This window comes from Linepithema humile, chromosome 1, assembly GCF_040581485.1.
Source record: "Linepithema humile isolate Giens D197 chromosome 1, Lhum_UNIL_v1.0, whole genome shotgun sequence".
In the NCBI taxonomy this organism is placed as follows: Eukaryota; Metazoa; Arthropoda; class Insecta; order Hymenoptera; family Formicidae; genus Linepithema; species Linepithema humile.
In genome coordinates, this window is record NC_090128.1 from 43,542,346 (window position 1) to 43,561,164 (window position 18,819).

The window sequence follows — 18,819 nt, forward strand, 5'->3', positions numbered from 1 at the left end:
CGTATATAATATAGTGGATCCGCAGCGTCCGTAATGTAATCATGGGTGACACAATTAATCACTGGACCATCCAACCCCGCCAGGCCATTAGCGATTGCGACACACTCGGGCTCTCGTTGATAGACGGATGCGTTTCGCATAGCCGCATACACGTGAAATCTCGTATAAACGGCAAGTGAACGCGTACACACACATAAAAGGATCAGGATATGCACGGGAGAAAGACGGATTCGCGCTGCCGGTCTCTTCCTCATTCATGATCGACGCTCGTTAGGATCTTTTCCTCGATTTTCCGCGCGGCTCATGTGCGTGATTAATTGGTGCCATTGTGTATCGCTAGATTATTATACGGTGTAGTGGTGGATCTCATCGATCCGCCGGCGGCTGATTGGTGCCGATGTCGCGAAATCTATTTCATAGACGTGTCCCTAACCATGAGGTCCGATATTGATTTCGATACTAACGAGGCGCAGTGTTGACTTCGCGACTTGCATAATTGCAGCTGTTCGCTTTAATTAGAAGCCACTTACCCGTTCACGGAAATCGATATAAAGCGTTCTTTGTAAAATTATGCCACATATTTGTGTAGAATATTGCTATTCTACAAACTGTACACGTATATTCTGCAAACTACACTATATACGTATATGCATGTTTGATTCAGCAATTGGAATAATGCATTGATTCTTTTAAAATAAACATTAAACACTAAGAATCCTCACAGGATTAAGTTTGTATTTAGATATTAATCTAATATCAATCTGCATAATTTTTAAAACTGTGAAACAATTATCTTTATACATTGAACTCTTTGAAAAAGATGAGAAATTAGATTTTGCCAAACATTATTTCTCTGTTCAAGTCGTTTTAGGTCTATTTTCTAAAACGACTTGAAAGAATATTTTCCCCCTTGATCTCATGTCGGTGTTTAAACGTTCGCATGACTCGATCTACTTCGATGGAAGTTAGGCACGTGCACAGATTCGTCGGGAATTAGACTTGGAAGGCAAAGGTCTGGATTCTCGCGAAGATGAAATCGGCCCGGTATCGCCGCAGTATTAAAGTTTCGCGACGTCTCTAACAGTTGTTTCACTTTTAAATGTATGTATAATTTCTGTTATCTCCAACTGGCGCGGTGTGCGCCGCGCGATGCCACGAAATATAAAATAATAAAGGGGCACAACGAACGGGGTGGGACGGCGGGAACTTTGGCCATTACGTCGAAACAGTTTGGCGCTAACGCGTCTTCAACTTTTAACGGCTCGACCTTATATTTTGTTGTATCCTTTTCCGGTTTTGCTATTCCTCGCAAGTTAGACAGTCGAATCTCGTGTAGCTAATCGTGAACTTCGGCCGAAATACGTTGGAATCGTCTCGCTAAGACGTTTTAAAATATCAGGGTTAAACACTTGAAACAAAATCCAGAACTCGCGGAGTGCCGGGTATCTGCTTTTTTCTCTGTCATCAGTAATTACCTAGTACTTAGTCGCATAATTACATTTAACCCGCGGCACCCTCGCGGGTACTATATTTATTTCAGTTTACTGCCACCCGACCATTTGGTTACTAATCCTCTTAGTTACTTCCTATCTGGCGCGCCGGTACGCGACTTTTGTGTATTTCGATTCCTATGCGTGCACCGCGGTTAAGTTGTTTAATATATGTGCCAAAATATATTTTTTTTTCTTTATTTACCAAAATCAGCAAAATAAGTGTGTGAAACGGATTGGTTTCCATTTGTTTCGCTACGTTACAATATTATTTTGCGTCTCAATTTTATCTTGGTTCGAAAAAGTCTCAATGTATTACATAATATTATGTTTCTTCGAGTTATATTTCTACTTTTAGAAAATTATAAATTTTTTCAACCAGTACGCTTTAAAAAACATCGTTTGTGACTATATTTGATAGGGAATTTATTTTTAATTACAAAGGCCTCTCTAGTAGTCCGTGTCGTGCATGATATATTATCATTGTGCATCATCTCTCGTGCGAGTATCCGTGTTTTTGTGATAAGAGTAGCAAAAGAGAAGCACTTAAAAATTGCAAGCTTGTCATCTAATGGCACGTAGGGCCGTGCTTCCCTTTCGATCGGGGACGAGGCAAAAGAGCACGCATAGTAGGTCGCCGTGAAAGATCGAACGAGATTCGTTTGTAAGGACGAATAATCTCGCACGGGTAACACCTGCCGACCAGCGCTTGGCTGCGAGCCCAAAATCATTCCGACAGGATCGAGTCCTATTTGACTGGTCCCCTCCATTTTCACGTTTTCTCTTCGCTCGATACCCACTTACACATCAGTTTACCAGTCATGATTCTCCCCTTTCACCCATGTTTTTCGTAAAAATATTACCGAGCGAACCATGAACATAAATCGAGTAGTTTTACGAGTCATAGCGAGTAGACGCTATCGCGTTACATTTTCTTCAAGTGCGACGCCCGTATTGTTCCTCATTTCACGATTTTTGACGCTGATTATCACAGACCGACTGCATTAAGGATTTCAACGATGTCCTTTTTACGGTGCCTTTTTTACGGAGCTTTTTCTTGCTCTCAGCCCGAGAAAGAAAGGTTTCGCTTACAAAGAACATTTACAAATGTCTCTCCGCGACCTTAATGAGCTTTGCACGTATTACAGTATAGCTTAATACCAAAGTATGTCTGAATGCAGATTTAGAGAAAGAATTAAAAACAAATAAGTACGGCATTGTGGAAAAATTTTCTAAAGAAAAAAACGCTTTTAAGAAAGATCTTATTAAGAAACATCCTGATTCCGTAAAACGATTTATTTAAAATATTTTTATACATTTTATTTTTTATTTTTGAAACACTATCAATATTATATTGTATTATGTAGCAGCATTAGTTCACCATTTGCCGTTGGTTGTTATCGATATATCAGTGAACTGAAGCTTCGACCAACTTTTATGTTCCGATTCTGCATGTGCTGAAGCAAAGTAATTTTATAGGACATTAAATTTTGTTATTATTATATGTCAATGGAAAACCACATAAATTTAACACGAAAATATTTTATCTTTTGAAACGTTTAGCGTGTATATTTTACGCGTAACAATATTACGATAAAAGACCATACAGATGACCTTTTTGCAGTAATCTGAAAAATGATATGCAATATAATATCGATTTTCGGATGACGCTTCATAGCGTTAAAAAAGGCGTGGTTACGAGTACAATATCTCGTGGAATCATTTGGCCGCTAGGTTTACGGGAGTCGCTCGATCGTAAAAAGGGATCTTGACACACAGCTCGTAAAACTGACTTAATTCGTTCTATAAAGGGAACCGCCTTCGTTGAAACCGGCAACTAACGCTCATTCTTCCCGTTCACACACGTTCATATATGTTCATATACGTTCTGATCATTAAACTACAGTTTTCGTTAAATATTTTATTGATTCCTTTTCAATTAGTTAAAATAATTTTATAGAAACACAGCTTTATTATAAAGAAAGTTGGATTTTTTTTGTTACAATAATATTAATGGTGGTATTAAAATAATATTTTATTTAATATATATTATAGTAATACATATTATAATAAAATAATATATTATAATAATATTTTTTATAAAATAATATTTCAATATATTAATATTATTGTAAAAAAGGAAATTAAACTTTTTTTTATAATAAAGCTGTGTTTCAATAAAATTATTAGCTAATTTTGTTTTATCGAAACTTACTTTTCTTATGATTTTTGTGTGCACAAAAATACAACATATTTAAATTGAATTTCGCTATTTTGTGCCGTTTTCGACAATGAGTTTGCAAGGAATATTACATAACAGAGAGCAAAGACCGGCACTCGGTGTAGATGCATTAAAGTGTGTGATTCGAGCAAAGATATGCAACAATCAGTTCTTTCGGTGCATGTACACTGTTCTTGCTCTCCATTGTATGAATATCTGTATATACGTATTATTCCATAGCGGTCACAAGACCGAGCAGTGGAAAGACCCAGCGTACCTATGCGCTCCCGAAGGTAGGAAAGTTAGAGGGAAGGGGTGAAGGGAAGAGAGGAGAAGGAATTTTCTTCCCCTAATATCTTCCGATCTCCCGTCGAATGCACAACCCTGGTAAATTGGAAGGAACGTGTGCCCTTCCCTCGCAGGCATGACGATGCCCGAGGTGTATGTTAAGGGCGAATGTAGGAGGAGGGGGGAACGGCAGCGGATTGCACAATGCACGAGATTTCGTCCGGTCCATCGGGAGTCCCGTCGCGTCCCCATGGGCGGCTATTAGGGCGCGGGGTTTTCGCGGAGGGATCTCTTCCGTAGGATGGCAGGACGCGGAGGACTCCGTCGCAGAGCAGGGGAGAGGATGGGCAGATAATTTGTCCAGCGTTCCCTCCTTCATCTCTTCTGCTCTTTCTTCCGCCCCTGCGTCGACGTTTCGTCGATGCCCAGGAGACAAGTCTGCGCCGCTGACCCGAATCTCAACTAGGTGTCTACGTCTATTTTAGTTATCAACTCGTGGCAGGCACATGGTACCCGGTAATGTGCCTCAATGCGATCGGTAAATACACACCAATGGTCGGATATCTAAGATAATGCTCGCATTTTAAACAATCCTTCCGGTGTAAAAATTATTATTTTTTTATAAACGAGGGATATTGAGGTGAAACTAAGATTTTTTATTTCCGGGATTTGTAATAAGGTCGAAACAATCTCTCACGTGTGCACAGTGATTCAATATATTTTTAAGAGAAAAGAAGTATTTACAGGAGTACATATCATATGTTGCTTTTCTTTCTATATACAAATCATTGATCGTTGTTACAAATGTTGTTTTACGAACTATTTCACATTTTTTTAAACTAAATGATTGAATACATAGAATTTGTGCATTGATGATTGTTGACAGGACATATACGGCCGTTAGTACGTTTATCTTACCGCACGTGCATTTTAGTATGCTCTGTGAGTGTTCGCGAATGACTGCGAAAGTGAGTGCACGCGAAATCCGGTGTGCATTTAGGCTATCAATTTCCAGCGCCACTCGATATTTTCACTATCACGCAATACTCTCGTGCCACAGAGAAGTGCGATTTCTTGCCACTTTTGCATGAATACGAGATCAAAAACTAGATGTATTAAATGATATATTCGCTGATCATCATATATACAATAAAAGAAATATTAAACAATCTTGTATTTTTGAACGCTATAAAAACATATTAAAAAGGTAAAAGTTATAGGTAAAAATATCGATTACTTTATGACATATATATTTTGTTTACCAATTCTATACGAAAATTCATAAAACGCGATCGTTGGTGAAAAGCTTGATGAAAAACATGGCGTAAGAATGTAATAACGATAGAATGAATTTATAAGCTAGATAATGAGCTTGCAGCAATCTACCAGCAACCTAATACGGTCATACGGCTTTTACGACTTTATTCGTAATTTCGTTTAGTGTATTTACCCACGCAATCAATTACGATTTTCATTGCTTTTCTCGAAAACGACGCATGATACTTGAATCATAAAAGATCGAAGTACAGTATTGTAATTGCGAATTAAGCAACGTAGTTCTAAAAAGTAATTAAGTAATTAAGCAAAGTGTATTTGCATTTACGAGAAAGAGAGAGAGATAAAATTTTGTTTTCCAACCTCGTATCGTATTATGTGTTCACATCGCATTTTTTTGCAATTTTAATTTTTTTATATTTTAGTAATATGTTTTAATTTAAATGAAAAGTGCTATTAAAAATAAAGCCAATTAAAAAATGCAATAAAAATCAATCAAAAATCAGTGAAAAATTTTTATTAAACGAGTAATTTTTTGAAAATGCATTAAAGGAATTTAATTTTTGTATTATTATTTTTACTTATGACAACGGATATTGTCTATTACTAAGTTATTTAATATATAGAATTTTAAAATTTTATTACATAGCTTATGTAATCACAATAAATTTTAGGATAAATAAAAAAATTCCGAATAACAAGTATTGCGTAATATTCTACATAAAGAAATTATCACAACGATTTTTAATAGAATAATTCTATGTCGAATATAATGCAACTATCCTAAATTAGAATAAAGATAAATGTATTTATCATACGTACGAAAATATTTTATTCGACAATTGCGTTTTATTTGGGAAATTTCTCGACTCCATGTCGGTGGAAAATAATTCCATAAGAACAAACGAGGACTTTAAACGATGGCCCGACTGGCACGGGAAGGAAAAAAGAAAATTGTGTGCCAGACTATGAAGGCGACTTCTTACTTCGGTAATTTCTCGGTAGTGCCTGGTTTCATATAACTGCCGACTCTCAGTACGGTGAATTTTGGTGTGTGGGGCTACTACGGTCGTGCCAGAGAGGGTGGTAAATGGTACTAAAGAGAGAACGCAATTTGTATGTACAGTAAGCCGCTGTAATTGCCAGACCACCTATCTACCACCGTAAATGCGTATCGAGTGCCCCGACTCCCCCGTTGTCGCCAATTTACATATTATAATTTATAGATGAAAGATACCGTGCCGCAGGAGAAGCCGGCAGCTTCTTCCCAGAGTTGGAACTTTGTAACATGCTTTGCGCGGTGATAATTCTTTCCGGTCTTAATGTTACTTCAACCTGTTCATGCGGCAATATTAAAGTCAGCATATAGCACCCTTTGCGAGAAATTTTCTATTCTTTATTTAAAGAGAGAATTATTATCGCCTGTCACTTTGAAAAAATTTGTGTAATTATAATTTTTTATTAAACAATTGGATATAATGTTTGTTAAAAATATTTTGAATTTAAGTTTGCATTTAAACATTCTTATCTATTGTTCATTTTAAATCTATGCAATATTTAGTAAAAAAATTAATTTTTTTAGTTTATTTGTAAAAGATATTTATAATTTTTCTACAATGATTAATTTTATCATCTTTTTTTTACAAAATGGTTTTAAAGTTTGTTCTTATGGAATTATAATATTTTGGTCAAGAAATTTTCCTTAACTTAAACAAGATACGTTGTAATTATTTTATCTTGTTTATTTTCTAAAAATTTCAATATTCTACGTAATACCTTAAGGGATTTTTTATTTTGACATATTGCTTTTATATATTTATTGCACTTATCGCCAAAAAAAATTCTAGTCTAAGAATACTAGTCCGTAGAAAGGGCAGTAAAAGTGACGGGATAGTTTATTTTATACTGACACGCTTTTACGCGGCGCGACGAAAGCTCGTTGATTATAAGTAGTATTTTGAATGTGCAAGAGGGTGCACTTTGTAATAAAATCTAAAATGTTTAAGAGATGACGAAGCGAATGAAGATGTACGAGCGCGGGGAATTACCGCGTGAGAGTAAAAGAGAGGATAAGAGAGAGAGAGAAAAGGTAGCTTTCACTATGCAGTAACTAAGACGTACTTAGCCCTGGGGTTAAAAGGTGGAGAGTCATTGCGTGATTGTGGAACGTTATCCCACCCCATATAAACCGACTAGTAAGAAACGCTTCTGCCGAAGGTCTGCACTTCCTCTCGGACATAGGGACACTGGTGAAAGATTATTCTTAGGCGATCTCTCTGATTTCAGATAATTTCTCATTAAGATATACTTATTTAATTCTTTAATGCTATACGCGATAAATCAATTGCTCATTATGTTGAGTATTTTTTATTAAATAATTAATAATATTTTTCATGAACTAAAATATCACATTTTTATATTATTGTGTTATATTTGTGGATTGCCTTTTTAATTTGATATTTTTAAATTTTGAGCTGTCTTTGCAATGAGATAAAATAAATTTTTTACTTATAATTATTAATATTTTATACTTATAATTATTAAATATTACAAAATGCATTAATAATGATATTTTTTAAATAATCCATTATTAGAAAAAAAAAATATTGAAAAGTAGTAGTACAGAATAGAAAGTACAGGAATATTAAAAATACCGGAATATTTTAGCTCGTGTATTAATGAAAAGTGATGAATATTATTTACGAAGACAGACGAAATTGTCAATTCTTGGCACATCCCAGATTTTAACGCTTATTGTTAGCTACATTCGAATGGCTTTTGGTTGACATAGATCTTTATTGCTTTCTTTTGATGAGTTACGATGCCATGCCATTTCGAATAATATGGCTATTCACGAATGAAATTGCTTCAAGAGCAGGAATTTGTCTTCAAGAAAAGCTAAGATGGTTTGCATGCCAATGTTTAAAATTGAAGCAGCACTGATAATAAATACTCGTGCCAAGTAGTCCTTTTACAGATATACATTTATATTACAAGTATAATGTAATATCGACTTTCTTATTATGAAGCTGAATGATAGAAAACTGAATACACACGGCTGTAGTGCATTTACGAATTGTGTCAAAAGATTCGGCGGTATAAAGTGCATAGTGCGGAGATCAGAATGGAGTCGTATAAAGCGCTTTTATATCATATCTATTGAGTCACGTACAGCACCCATATTCCACATCGGAATACTAAGAAAGAAGAACTTTGCGTATAAGCGTGACTAAATGTGCATGTGCATGCGTGTGAGAAAATACTGTCGCTAAGGACCTTTTATTCAGCTCTAAGAAATCTGTCATTCTGCACGGTCATAATGCGATTGAGAAATTGTAAAGGATTGCTTTGCTGAAAGCTGCGATACAAATAAAATAAAATACCTATTCTATAATATTAATAACTATTTTTATATATTTTTTAAACTTTTAAATTTACTTTTTAACTTTTAATGCTAAAGTCAGAAAGCTAAAACAATAAGTACATTTGACCAATCTATCGATAATGGCTAAAAGTTTAATAAGAGAGATTTCACATTGCGTGATTAGAATCGCAGGTATTGCAAGCTTTCCTAACTTATCCATCCATATTTATCAACAAGAAAGTATCTGCATCCATTTTATAGAATTGAAAGTATCTGAAATATAACAAATTTTACACCTGTAAATATGCTGTGAAGAAGTTAATTCTAATTTCTGTTATTTACAAATCCGCGGACGATTGCAACGAGCTATTCATCAATATACATGCACAACGAACTTACGTACACTTCATACTAACGAACGTTTCTGAATAAATCGATAAGTGCGAGACATCGTTCTTCGAAAAGACTCGCTTCGGGAGAGTTACCGTGCCGCGCTAGAAATTCCGGGCATGGGCGTAACATTGAATATGCATTAGCGTCACTACGTCGTCGGGTGCAACGTCGATGGAAAGGAGGGCTGGCAGTGACTCACATTGTGACTGGAATAAACAAACTATCCTTTAAGTCTCCTTTCGTCGACGGGTGGCAGTCGTCGATGATGACTAGCGTCCAAGCACAGTAAGACGAAAGTTTTTTATCAAATTATCGTAATCACACGTTTTCCTGGGTAGAATCCACTCTTCTTCTTCCTTCCAATTTTATTTGCGTGCGTTTCCAGCAATTGAGATCGCTGTCTCTGCGAGACAATCATTCGAGAAGCGCCTCGTGTCACACTCGACTAAAGCATCTTTTGTTAAGACCTTATCACTAGGGAAACGGCATTGCTATTACGTGTGGAACCTTAATTCAGTGCAGTTCAATTCAGCGCAAATATAATGATTCCCGTCAGTGTGTTTAATTCTTAAGATTTCTCTATATAGTTTGTGATAAAGTTAAAAAAATTGCTAATATCTACAAAAAAACTGTGCTTTATTTCAACAAGCAATGTTAAACATCGGTTTTGCTATACTTTTTTATCTAGAAATAAGATGCAGAATAAAATTGCATTAGTTTATTATCAAGGAAAGTTGGAGTTGAATGAATTTTGTTCCTATCGGTATCGGTTGTTGTTATTTGCTCTATTTAGGCTATTAGAGAAGACATAATTTTTTTTTAAACGATATATAAAATTACACCGCCATTCAACGGCAGTGGGCGCTTATCCACGGCGCCGGTCGTTAATTTGTCTCGGGGCAATCCATAACCAGGATCATGTCGTTGAAGGGAGCGCCGACCGGTCGAGGGGAGGCATAAAGGAGCTAAGCCGTGGCATATCGGCTCACACGTGGACGTGCGTGATAACGAAGCTTACCATCGCGATCGTCAGCGCACGGGTGTACGTGTGCCATATATGTACACGTGCACAGCGTGGCGCACGTGCGTGGGTGGGCGAATAGTCCCGGGGCGGAGCTTAAAGTTTGATATTACCTTGGCAAGTGTCCACGGCAATCTTATAACTCAAGTGTTCACCGGCCATTATGCGTACGGCGTATTCCTGTGCACGTGAAAACCGCCGCGTATGTATGGAATATACGTCGATTTGCGTATCCACGTTGATATGATTCGAGCCTCCTCCGAGCGAATCCGTTGGCGGACATTTAGATCGCGGCATTACCGTGGATACTTTTGGCAGCCGCGCATTCGCGCGATGAAAGTTAAATTCAGACTTTAATTAACGTGCCACAGGATCGGATTCGCTCGAAATCGCGTGGTCGGAAGTTGCGGGAATATACATCGCCCGTGTATTCGAAGGGCGCTGTCACGATCATCGATTGCAAAAATTTTGCAAAACTTTTCGGACGAACGGCGCACCGGTTACAAGCGCATTTAGATATCTCGCACGATAACGTGATAGTTATCTATTTGGCACGCGAGAGCATCACTATGTGCGAAAGAAAATTTATTCGTTGAGACACCCTCTTGACGAAGATTGCAGTTTGATTTTATCCGCGCTGTACTTGGTAGGTTTTATAGAAAATAAAAGCTCGGTTTTTACGCGGATAAACTCGCTGTGTTTGCAGACGTAGAGTACTCGTATTTGATGACGATCTTTCGATCGTTGTATTGATCCTATATTGTCTCTTGCACTCGATGAAGCGTAAACGTGGGGGCGTACTATCACGTCACGTGAGCTTACGTTATCTATCGCTATATCAGGTTACACTAGCAAACGAGTGTTGGCATAGATGTTGGATTTATTCATTTAATCATAAAATAGAAGATAGATAAATTTGTAATTTTAATTATCTGAAAGAGATTTAAAAGAGAATTTATATAATAAAATTTACTTTGTCGTATCACATATACATGATGGCGTGTTTTTCTTTTAGCAATCCGATATTTTCTACATAGACAGCCAATTTCTTTGAAGTGTATTGTAAATGGGAAAAATGTACAAATTGAAAAACTTTATTAATACTTTATAATATAAAATATTATATAAAATATATTTTAATATTGGAATAAAAAGTATAAGTAAATTAAACGGAAAATACGAGAGAAAATTACAAGAGTTATAAATTGTTGTATATTATTATTGATGCTATTAGTTTTATTAATGTAATTATTTATAAATTTGATTTATGATATGACATTGGAGGTTGCAGCGATTGAAGCTCGCGTAATTTATAATAAACCACTTCTTTACAAGCACATTTATTTATATTACATACGGCATTTATTAATTCATAATTCATATGGCATTTATTAATTTGCACTGCGTTAAACGTCATTTCTTTTATATATGGTTCACAAAAATTACGCGGCTATTTGCATTCACGACAAACCTTTTTAGTTATCCACTTGAAAGTTTTCAGTGGAAGATAATTTCAAATGTTGAGGACGCGTTGCCATCGACTTGGGAAACTCTCGCGAAAATTAAAAGCGAGAAAAAGAGGACAGTTTTCTTCGCCGCGGAGACGAAGGACGATAGCTGGAGATAATTGTCTCTCTCGTTTCTCGCCACGTATACCTATATATGCAATATATACGTGTATATATACCCGCGCGTGGAACGAAGAAAGAGACACGCAGAGGAGAGCGTGGCGTGAAACGAGAAGTAGTTATATTGCCAGGCTTGGTGCCAGGGGTCCTTGTAAAGCTACCCTGTGGCCTCATTATAATAAACCGCGAGGGGCGACATGACTTACGTTACAAATTGTCCGCGGCATTAGATTGTCGTTATGGGTACTTTTGCATATTTTTCATCGGCGAGTTTGCACTCGCCGAATCGACCGTTATTAAATTGCGTATTTATAATCAAAAACTACGGTAGAAAATTGTTCATTTAATGAGTTTCTTTATATGAATGAGTTGCAAGCAATGACATGGATTATGTTTTTTTCATTTGAGAGCAATAAAAAGATTTGCCGGATAAAAGTATTAAGAAAATACCGGGTGCAAAGCCAAATTGCTTTTTAAGAGACGGATTTTCGTTTCTTAAAGGCGTCAAGTCATAACGCTTACAATGAGATACGGTGCTGAAGACGAAGCTAAGAGAGAATTTTAGCTATATACAAGCAATAATAATGACGTTATTAGCAAACAAACTTTGCTCTGACAATGAGTCTGCATCACGCTGCACCGTATTGAAGTCCTTAATATTATATTTGAATTAAAAACTTGTGCTTCTGCATCTAACTGCAGGGGACGGAAAATAGTTAAAAAGTTATAAGAGACCCGTGCAACTATGTTGAGCACTCTTGTAGATAGGAAGATATTGAGCAATAATAGACGAGCCAGGAGTAACTTGGAGAGAAATAATAAAATAATGCTAATCTTAGATATTAACTTGCTTAAGGTGACGAAAGAAGCAGTAAAAGCCAACAGACACGGGAGAAGAGGTAATCTCTGTCGGAACAATATTTAAACTTCATTATGAAGCCAGTAGACCAGGCGTCCTGTTGCCTCTCGCTTTACCTCTTTTTTCTCAACCATCCACTCACCTCTCCTACTACACCGTGTTGCTGTAGTTCCGTTTTGCTTCGTAGTTTACGAGAGATAAAACGAAAGTAGTTTATTTTTACAGAAATCTATCATATAACCTATTAAAAAGCGCGCTGTTCTTTTTAATTTCTAGTTAAAGCTAGTTTATGTCGCCTGATAACTAATATGTTTTTTAATCTCGTTACGCGCAATGATAAAACATTGCGCTCAGCAATGCGATTCAAATAAAATGAATAAATGAAATTTATGTTTGATCTGCGACATGGGATAAGTGCGGATAAAATCTAAAATTGAACGTAAAATTCGAAACCTATTTCGAAATTTCCATGTACGGTCTGAAACTTCTTTACTCAAATAGGAATCTTAACGTTTCCACTTTCCGCGTATATATTTTATTGGAATATCTTCTTACTTGCTTGGATTGCACGACGGCGGGAAAGGTGGAGGCATAAGGAAGTTGCCGAAGATAAGGCGAATTGAAACCTAAGGAGGTGTCGGCAGAAGAGGTTGAAGTGGTATCGGGGGTGTTGCTAGGTTACTACTCTGCTTCCGTTGATGAGAGCCAAAGGTAGTAGGCGGCCAGGTTCAATGTGTACGCGTTCGATAGTAGCAAGGCTCGGCGTGCGGTATACCTCAAATGTTCTGCTTCTTCGCGTCACCAACTTTAGAGATCTTAATTTCCTTCTTGCTCCTATCGCTTTCATTTGCCGTTCCATTTGTTCCACACGAAGATAATCTCGATTTGCATACTCAACAATATTTGATATTGAGAATATTCCATTAACAAGATTACATACATATATTGGATTAAAATTAAAGGAAATCAAGGGGGAGCGCTAAGGGAGAGTCAAAGGAGAGTCAAATATTTATGTTGTATATATAATTTTAAAACAATTTTTTAACTTAAGTACGCGTAAGGAATCAAGCTATATAAAAAATTTCTTAACTTTTAGACTTTTTCTAAAAAAAAATTATATTATATATTAAAATTATATTATTTTTCACATTTTTATGTGTAACCTAACAATAAATTTTACAAGCTTTATATTCTCTATATTAATAATCATATTTTGCGCAATCCAAAATATCTCTTGACTCTTTAGCGTGATACTTCACCGCGTCTATTAATTGTAAATGCAGGACGTGATCAATTGCGAGATACAAAGAGATACGCGGTCGCTAGACGGTAATATGCATATTTTGTTTACACGGTACATCGGAAAATAAATCACATAAGCTTCCGTTAATGGCTGGTTGGTGCGCGGTCATTGGTGTTAAACACAGTTCTGGTTTTAGTAAGGATAACCGGTAGTAGACCCTTCTACCACGCAGCATCCCGTTAGATACACCCGCGATCCGTTATGCCGGTCCCTCTTGTTTCGACGTTGCGGTTGCATTAAAACAACCTGTTACCTCGAGGCAAGTCGTTGGACGCGAGTTTCTGGCAGCGATGAGCGATTTACCGGATAACGATGAAAATTAACTGGTATCGCGCCGTTGTGTACGATGTGCTACATGGCGCGCTTTTGTCACATCTACACGTCGACAAATTCATTTACGTAACGAGGATGTGCCGAATTCTCGACGGGTTTTCGATGCGATCATCGAAACGAACGCGATTCCGGCCGCAACTCTGCGCTGCTGAAATAACCGGAAGGGGTAGGCGCCGCAATGATTTCTTGAATCCAGTTTAACCGCTGCTGCGAAATGAACTCTCTTTTTAACGACGACGTTTCCCGATGAAAAGAAGCAGAAGGTCGCCCCTTCCCGCAGCCGCCGCCGGTAAGGAGGCCATTTCGAATCGGTCCGTCCGTATGTATCGGTTCAATTTTCATTTTTACCTGGCAGCTTCCAATTTTCCCCGGCGCTCTTCCCTTTCCGTTCGAGTGAGTACATACTCGAGTTAACGACTTCATCTGGCACAGCGGCGACGCTGTACTTCGTTCGGAGGTTTCCGCCGTTCGAGGGCTGAAGACTGCCAGAAACGTCGTGGCGCAGGGCGATGCGAGTGCTTCAGCATTCTCGAGAATGCTGGCCGGAGTTCCGGGGCGAGACTTGGAAAATTAATTAATTTGTTCATTAGAAGAATCAATATTGTTACAGCCGTGAGTCTCGCGCGGCGGCCGAGGCAGCCACTTCCCCACTTGTCTATCTTATCGGTCGTCCTTTGGCCGACTGCTTCCTTTTGCTTCTCGCCCGCTTGTTAACGCGATGAACGAACATGCCCGGCGGCGATTTCGACCGCGAAACGCCAAGTTTTGAACGAGGGTACGCGTAAACGGACGAGCGCTCAATATCGCGATATTCTATCTTCCGGTCCCACCTTGCCGATGTTACATTATTCCGTTAACGCGGCCGTAAGCATATTCGATCGTGCCGCGGCAAAGGAAATTCGCATTACGGCTTGATCGCCCGTTGAGACAGTGACTGGAGAATAGATTCCGCTCTCAGCGATAAAGTATGCGCGATTGTCTGTGTGAGTCGCGCGCGCTCGACCTCGCCTTCGAACAGAAAAATATTGCTTCTTAGCCTGTGTATCGTACTTTCCATCTCTTTTTCTAAGACCGACGCGACAAATGAAGTTTGCTCTTTATATTTTCATTGTCAGACGCTAAAGCGCTGCGAAATAACTAGATTTTATTCTTGAAATATTAACCTTCTTAAAATGAAAATTAGTTTATTACTAACAGATTGGAATCTAAGTACATTGGTCATGATGCGTGCAATTTGAGAAAAATAACTGTGCTTCGAAATTAGATGGTTTACGTTATTAATTCATAGTATATTTGAGCTTTAATCACAAGACATTGATAAAATTTTTATTCTCTTTCTCCCTCTCTCTCTCTCTCTTTCGTTTAATTAGGAAAAAAGATATGTACAGTTAGTTTTTAGCTTATCTGCGCTTTTCCGTGGCCAGTCGGTGGGTCGACATAATCGTTGGACGAAACGCGCACCGTGAAAGGGCGATAAGATTCGTGATGTAAAGGGGAAGATGAGAATCCAGGAAAAGGGCCGCACGAAAAGCCTACGGCAATCATCGTAAGGGGATTCGGTGTCCCTTTTCGGCTTTTTCGTCATTGCGGTCCGTCTCAGCCACGTTTCCTCGAATATTCGCTCATCTCCGTCGCTCGCCGTCCTTTCCTTTATTCCCCGTCGTCACGAGAGCGGGTAAAACTGGGCTTAATGGTTCCGCAGGGGACGCGACAGTTGGCTGAAAAAAACAATTCCAGTTGCCAAATCTGTACCGTGCCGCGAAGTTGGTCAGCGATTCTTCTCCAATTTACTTTCCCGCCTCGGGTTCTCTCGTTTCTTCTTATGCCGTGCTTTTTGCGACATTGGACCCGATTTTGTTCAGGAAACGAGATATGTTTCATGAATCTCATATCTATAGAAATTGTTGATTCTATTTTGCAAAGTGATATGAATGCGATTTTATCACGTAATTTGATATTTATTTGGTAAAATGTTTCTTTGTGAATCTTTTTACATGTTGCCTGCAATTTTGTATACAATTACGATTGTACAGACACTTGCAAATAGCATAAAAATTTTTTTTATTTTTTCGACAGTTATACATTTATTTATGTGAATATTGTATATATGTAGTGATATATTTTGTATAAATGGGTTATCAGTCGTGAAACGGTGAACATTACGAGAAAGAAATATGGTTGACTGGAAACAACGAGCAATCACTCGTTTACAGATTTTGACACTTGTTCATCGCAATTCACGTCTTCCCGCGAGAAAGGCGCGATCAGAGGTGACACTGAATTTTCTAGGATAAGTTTCCGGCGCGAGATTCCGAGTCATGCATTCGATAGAGCTTGGGAAAATAGATGGAAGAGGGACGGCGAGAGTAAGTCGCGTCAGGATAGTCGGTCGAGAACGGAAGAGAGTGCCAGCGACGGGCAGCAGGCACAGCAGGGCTCGCCGCCGTCGTGAACTTTTGCAGATATTGAATATCTCGGACCATCAATCACCTCGACGCGGCAATATCCGAAAGTATTGGTCTTACATTTGTTTCTATATCGGGCATCGATTTATGAGCAGAGCACGTCTTTTCGTGTGTCGGGCACGATGGCGATCATCGCTCGATCTTGTAGCCGATGGCACTCGCCGATTTACATCATATTGTATTCCTTACGGTTCGTGATTGAAGGGCGTGTGTCACGAGATTTTACACGACTCATTAATCCGAAGCAATTTGTTTGCTAAAATTCAGAGATGAGCGCTTTAACCACGCAATTTTTATATTTCATAGTTTAATGGAACAATTATTACACGAGTGAACAATATTTAATATTATTTATCAAAATAAGCATTTCTAGATTTTTCATAGTTTTTTTTGTAACTTGTGTGACATATATAAGGTAAAGGAATTCGGCTTTGTGCTTTACATTTGCAAAAAGAGTGTATCACAAAGTTCGAAATTAAAATACCTCAAAATTCTTCGGAATTCTCAACAAGCGCGTTGAACTAACACGCGGCAATTAAATTCCGCGGCCACTAATCTTGTAGCGGTCAGCATGAAATTTGGCAATATCTTAGCTGATGTACGAACGCGCATGTACAGCTGGCTTGCAACACGGTGCGCAGGGATTGTTCCTCTTTATTAAGGTGCCACCGAATTCCATTTTTCGCCATCTTTTTTCCCATTTCACGGTTAATACCGGGTGACAGGATGCGACCAAGCACGAAAGCGTGCATACCTACTTACGTGTATGGTTCTCATCTCGGCGTACTTACTTGAGAACGTGTCATCCTCGCCATACGCGTTCCCTCGCACGCGTGCACACGTGTGCGTCGCGCTCCGCGCTCCTACATTATTTTCTATTCCGCGCGTCACCTTACACGTGTTCTACTTCAAACTTATTGCGTCTTTTTTTCTGGCACTTTTTTCATGCACTTTTTCAACACCAGATTGCGTTCCGCCTATGCGCATGTGCGTTGCCGAAATACACCCGTAAGCAAACGTGTGCGTAGCGTATGACTGGCGGCACGGGGAGAACAAAGTGCACGAGAAACGACCGGGTTTTTTGCTTTTTTTATTCGTTGACCCAGCGTGCATCACAATGCCGCATTGAAATTCTCGCAATTTGTCTGCCAGCGAGCCAGTTGATCATCAAGCTCTCTTTCACTTTCGGTTTTCTCGCGACTGCTTTCAATTTTTTTATTTGCGTTTCAGGATGCTCTTTGAGTTTCTTAAATTTCTTTCCTGTTTTCAGCTCTGGTATAGTTCCTATGTATTGCTGTATTTCTCATTCGAGCTTTTCTCCTATAAATTTGTCGCCTTTAGTATTCATTTTCCATTTGATAATGGTTCTATCTTCCATTTTTTATCTTTGTTTTGTTACATTCTTATATCTACAACTTCTTGTTTCTCATTTGCCTCGTGCCTTCGCTACTTTCATTTCCGGCACTTTACATTTTTTCTCTAGCTGCCAAAGTTTGCTTTTAAAGTTGTCGCTTTCATCTCCTAGAGCGCTGACATTTGCGTCTATAGCCGTCAGCATTTCAACGCACACGGAAACTGTATCTCGCAGATAGCGGCTTCGAAGATTTCCTGAAATGTCAAAGTCGGAGCACAGAAATGAAATAGCGTACTACTGGAGAAACTGTTTGCAATAGCGTCAAAAAGTAAAAGAATTCAAAAGACTTTTGCAGAGAGACACTGCGATGATTTGGCATAACGTAATTTTATTTGAATCTTTTGCAATTTTAAATCTTTTATAATTTTTAATTATTCTAAAATTATATTTAATTGTGCGAGTTTTACTTTAAACACATAAATATACAAGTAAAGTGTCTAATATTGGTACTTCACGAATTTAATTTTTAATCTTATTTAAGCAGGGAAGATATGAATCTGACAAATATTAGAAATTATTAAAAATATTAAAAATTGAGATTCGCGACCGAATGAGGGTCTCGCAATATTTTAGCTCAGTGCTCGGAATTAGTCTGAACATTTCAGCCGATTTCCGTGGTATACGCCTCCTTTCCTCTCCTTACCGCGCGCGCCGCAGCCGCTAGGGCCAGCGCCGCCGAGCGTTAGGAGCGACACTATCTGATTATGAGTGCGTTCTTTTTCCTATTTATTAAAATTTTAAAATATGTATTAAAATTTATTAAAA